We start from the raw sequence: 5,926 nt of genomic DNA on the forward strand, positions 1-5,926 counted from the left end.
AATTCCTATAAAAACAAACATATGTTATAAAACACTTAAGATGGCAGCCCGTGTTAAAAATTAACCTACTTGCATTTTTTTTTATTTGTATTTTTTTATTTTTCACTGTAAAAAATGTACAGTGATGTCTGGTTGTGAAACAAGATGGTGTAGACTCACTATTCCCTGATCCTTGCCTCTGAATACAACTAACCAAATGCAACCCACTGCCATCAAGTCGATCTAACTCATCATGACCCCCACTGGGTTTCCAAGGCTGTAAATCTTCATGGAACTGCCCCACCTTCCTCCCATGGAGCAGCTGGCAGGTCCGAATGACTGACCTTCTTGTTAGAACACAAATGTCTTAACCATCACCAGGGCACCTTAAATACAACTAAGTAACTTTGAAATAGTTCAACAGACAATAGTAAAAGGACTCAGAAAGGTGGATAGAAGAAGGTGGACTTCCAAGAGACCTCAAGACTTAAGGAATGACAATATGGTAAGTTTCCCATTTGTTTGTTTTGTTTTCTGGTTTTTAAATATCCCATATGCCCTTGAAATGGAGACCAAAGGGACTTGCAAACTTGAACCACCAAAAGGAGTTAAAAATAATAATAATAATAACTTGCTCTTTCTGGCCACAGGATAAGAAAAAGGGGAGCCTAACAAAGACCTGGTAAGAACTTCTAACCCCCTTCCACCAAAGGGGCACTTGCAGGCAGCCCAGTCCACCAGTGGAGGCCTTGACAGCACCAGAAGAAAAGCAGACCAGAGTGACACCATCAGGGCCCAGAAAACCAAACTGTCATTTGGAATCAAAACCCACAAAAGCAGACCAGAGCCTATATGCTAAACCCAAAAAGAATGATGGTCTGATAAAACGGAGGGTTTAGATAGGATCCAAAGTCTGCTAAAATGTCCCAGATACAATAAAAAATCACCCATCATAACAAGAACAGGAAAAGACAAGCAACAGATGCCAAAGCTGTGATGAATCCGATGATGAAACCATCTGACATGGATCTAAAAGAATCATCACTTGGATCTTCTTCTTTGATACTACATTAAATTTCAACAAAAGGCTCTGTGGAGAGCCAACCTCTGAAAACACTATTCTTTTTTTCCTTAAGAGTGAAAAAAGGTTGTTTGTGTCACATTCAACTTTTCAACAAAATTCAGATATTACAGCATTGTTAGAATCTTTTTAAAATTTTATTTAGATGCCACATATGGCATGTTCTGGAAACTATTTAAGGAAGCTTACAAAGATGAATAAAATACAAAAAGCTAAGATTGGAAGTACATCACTCCTCACTTATCAATATGGTTAGTTTCCAAAGACAAGGTCATTACACGAAAACTGGTGTTACATGAAAACAGAGGATGACCACACTGAATCATAAGACAGAGGGCCCAGAGAAGAGATTCCTACATAACTGCCAAATTTCATCATTACTATCTACCAAACCACTGAGAATCGGGCCCAGCCAAGTGGATACTCTCACCTTGCACCTTGGCATTCGTTACTGCCAGACATACATTATTAATGCACAAAATAGTCAGATTGTAGAATATTTATGATTGTCGCAAATGTGAAATGTTGATAACAAAACAGTCAATAAGTGAGGGGTGGTGTAGGTAAGAAATACATACATTGACAAGCAAAGATGTAGTTAAAGGAAAGATCACACAACTGCAAAAGGGGAAACTGAATACCTAAAAATAAAATTAACAAGGAAGATGCGAGCTGCACTATAACTAAACCAAAAGCCACTGCCTTTGAGTTGATTCCAACTCATAGCAATCTTACGGGGCAGAGTGCAACTGCCCCATGGGGTTTCCAAAGCTGTAATCTTTATTATGGAAGCAAACTGCCACATCTTTCTCCCATGGAGCAGCTGGTGAATTCAAACCACTGACGTTTTGGTTAGCAGCCAAGGGCTTTAACCACTGCACCAGCACGGTATTATGCTATGTTGTTGTTAGGTGCCATTGAGACAGTTTCGACTCCATGCAACCCCATGTACAACATAACAAAACACTGTCTGGCCCTATACTATCCTCAAAATCATTGTTATGCTTGAGCCTATCATTGCAGTCCTGTGTCAATCCATCTTGTTGAAAGTCTGCCTCTTTTTTGCTGCTTTACCCTCCCTCTGGGACTGGTCCATTGTAACAACATGACCAAAATATGATAGATGAAGTCTGGCCAATCCTACTTCTAAGGATCATTCCAGCTGCACTTCTCCCAAGACAGATTCGTTCATTCTTCTGGCACTTTATGGTATTTTCAATATTCTTCACCAACACCACACAATTCAAATGCATCGATTCTTCTTTGGTCTTCCTTATTAATTGTCCAGCTCTCACATGCATATAAGCTGACTGAAAATACCATGGCTTGGGTCTTTAAGACTTTAAAGAGGGCTTTTGCAGCAGATTTGCCCAGTGCAATATGTCATTTGATTTCCTGACTGCCACTTCCATGGGCGTTGACTGTGGATTCAAGTAAAATTAAATCCTTGACAACCTCAATATTTTCTCCATTTATCATGATGTTGCTTGGATTGTTGCATGATGTTGTGAGGATTTTAATTTTCTTTATATTGAGGTATAATCCATACTGAAGGCTGTAGTCTTTGATCTTCATCAGCAAATGCTTCAAGTCATCTTTACTTTCTACAAGCAAGGCTGTCTCTCATCTGCATATTGGATGTTGTTAATTAGTCTCCTTCCAATCCTGATGCCACATTCTTCTTCATATAGCCCAGCATCTCAAGATTATTTTTACATCTTATAGCTATGCTATCAGATATACAAAAGGGTTAAGATCAAAGGAGAGACACATTTCTAGAAGAGAAAAAGCAATGCTCTATAAGGGTATCAGATTAATCTAAGGATATAATGTAATAAGAATATGATCTTTTAACTAAAAACATTATTCTACCAGACATTAAGAAGAGATATAGAACAATAAAGAATGGTTCTGACTAAAAATAAATTAATATAATAAAAGTATCTATATAGAGAAAATTTAAAAATTGGGTGAAGGCAATATTTCAGATTAATGGGAAAAGAATGGATCATTCAATAAATAATGATAAAACAATCAGATTTTGTAAAAACTAATAAAATTAGATTTTTTCACTTTCTATTGTACACCTCATATAAAAATATACTGCAGTTGATTACTGTATTTTTACACAAATAACACACGAGTTATGCAATTTTTTGCAAACTGCATGATCCCCACTCCTGTGTTAGTTCTCTAGTCACATTATGTGTGCTATACGAGTGCACTTTTTATTTATATGGGAACATTATATGCTAAAAAATAGCAATTTTAATATTAAAAATAAAACACAAATATTCAAAATAGAATATATTTACATCTTAGTGTCTGCAATTGCCTTTCTAAGAATGATCTACAGAAAAAAAATTTATTTGTCTGATAGAAATTTTAAATTTGTACACAGTTGAAGATATCACAAAGTTAAAGACAAATGATAATCAGGGGAAAAAATACAAAGCTGTGTGTGTGTGTGTGTCTTAAAGAATGTAATGTAAAATACTTTTAAAATATGAACATTAATCTGCAGAATAAGTAGGACATGGTCAACAAACACACCAAAATAAAAGGTACCCAACTTCATTAACATGAAGAAACACAAATAAAATAAACAGATCTATTTTTTAACCCATCGGATTGGCAAAGTTTCTCAACTGATACTACTTAACATTAGCAAGGTTGAAGACACAGGCCTTCTAATATACTGTTGGTGGACTTGTAAGGTGGTCCCTTTCATAAGGGGCCATGGAACATTGTCGAACAAAATCTTAAGGGTCATATTTTTTGTGGGATATCCTTTATTTCTTGAATGAATACATGCTAAATGGCTCAGCAATTCCACTTCTAAGAATGTTTACTAAACAATGGCACAAAGATGAAATAACCAAGGTTCATTCCTGCTTTGGTCATAGAAAGGAAATGTAGAGAAATCTAAATATTTACCTATAATGAGTTGATAGATTAAATTATGGTACTTCCTGGGCAATATTCAATCATTAAAAGACCAAGGTACACATATCAGATAGGGAAAGATGCCCTAGAAGGGTTCTTTTCAGTTTAAAAAAAGGGCTAGGAAAAAACAATGTCATTACATATGTATGTGGATATAGATGCAGAAAAAAAGACTCGCCCAAAATATAAAGTGGGTTTTTCATAGAGAGCTATTTGTAGGGGAAAGAGGAGCCAGGACAGGCAAAACTTCTATCTTGTACATTAAATACCACATACTCTTATAACAGGCTTGTATTGCTTTATAATCAAAATTTCCATTTTGAATTAAGGTAAAAATTGACATGAGTGAAAACAGCAGTTTCTAAGATATTCAACAATGTGACAGGCAACTTGGTTTTAACATATGTGTGTGTGGTGTAGTAAATTACATAGTGTGGCTTTTCTAGCCATAAGTCTTTGTAAACTCCGTGGTTGAATTTGCCGTAAGCAACTGAGTAGCTCCTGATTGTTAAAATTATCCACCTAGGGTATTTCTGTTGGGAGCAGCATGAAGCAATTTTCTGGGAAGTTCTCTCTCTCTCTCTCTCTCAGGTATATAGAATTCTGATGTTGGGACATGTTAGTTTGGCCACTCTGCCAGGCTCAAAAGGAGCCCTCCTAGAGGCAGAAGTCTCTCTGACTGCTGGCTGAGAAAGACGTACTGAGAGAAACATGCTCCTGAGAGACATGCACTGCTGAGAAAAAGACACTGAGAGACACGCATTGCTGAGAGAGGGACTGTTGGCTGAGAGACAGTGGACTGAGGGAGAGTGAGCATTGTTCTTGAACTTAAATTGTAGCCTGTTACTTCCCTAGTAACCCCATAATCTATGAGTTGTGTGTGGCCACTGCAGCAAATTATCAAACCCAGCAGAAAGGTGGTGGGTGCTGTGGGAAGAACAGTTGGTGTCAGGGTTAGTGAAAAGGCTGGAGGGAGGCGGCATGTCTGGCCTCGCAGGGATAGGCCTTAAGCTACTGATGGTGATTCTGTCTTCTTCTTCTAGGGTTAGAGGAGGTCAGAAGATGTGGCCCCCTGGCCCCTTTGGCAGTGTATAAAATGAGTGGAAAAATATGAGACACTAAAAAGATACAGAAGTGAGGGAATTACTGGTGATTCCTATTTTAGTATTTATACTTTAATATCTTTTTCAGGTTTAGTTATAAGTAAATATTACTTTTATAATCAGAAAAGTAAGAGGAAATAAGAAAAAGGGGGAAAGGAAAATATTGTGAAGATCATCGTCATTAGCATCTGAATTTGTGAAGACCGAGAGCCAGACAAGGTTGTCTCAAAACACCAGGGTGTTTTCAGGATGGAGGACTTGGCAATGCACAGTCCACACCAGGGCATCAGTATCATCAAGGATTGTTTCTCTTCCTCTTCTGCAATTTTAGATGGTTTAACAGTGAGGTGAGTAGGCACTCAGTAAACATGTGAGCAGACAAATGATGCAAACGATGAATAAAAACCAAAAAACAAACAAACCCAGTTGCCATCAGGTCAATTCTGACTCATGGTGACCCATGTGTTGCTGGATAGAATGGTGCTTTATAGGGTTTTCATTTTTTCGCATTATATTTAAGAATGCCATGACCTTTCAGAAGCAGATGGCCAGGTCTTTCTTCCGAGGCACCTCTGGGTGGCTTTGAATTGTCATCCCTGCAGTTAGCAGCTGAATACTTAACTAACTGCACCACTCAATAACTCTGAACAATGAATAAGTAATAAACTAATAATCAGAATGTGGTAGTTAAGTTTGTGTGTCAACTTGGCTGGGCAGCTGGATGCAGTATTCCCCATGATGAGACTGGTAATCAACTCCATGGTGGAATCTACTATGAGCAGCTGAGTAGCTGCCCTAGGGAATGTGGTCTGCTTCC

This window comes from Orycteropus afer, unplaced genomic scaffold (assembly GCF_000298275.1).
Source record: "Orycteropus afer afer isolate SDZICR_OR568_19922 unplaced genomic scaffold, OryAfe1.0 scaffold00006, whole genome shotgun sequence".
Taxonomy (NCBI): Eukaryota; Metazoa; Chordata; class Mammalia; order Tubulidentata; family Orycteropodidae; genus Orycteropus; species Orycteropus afer.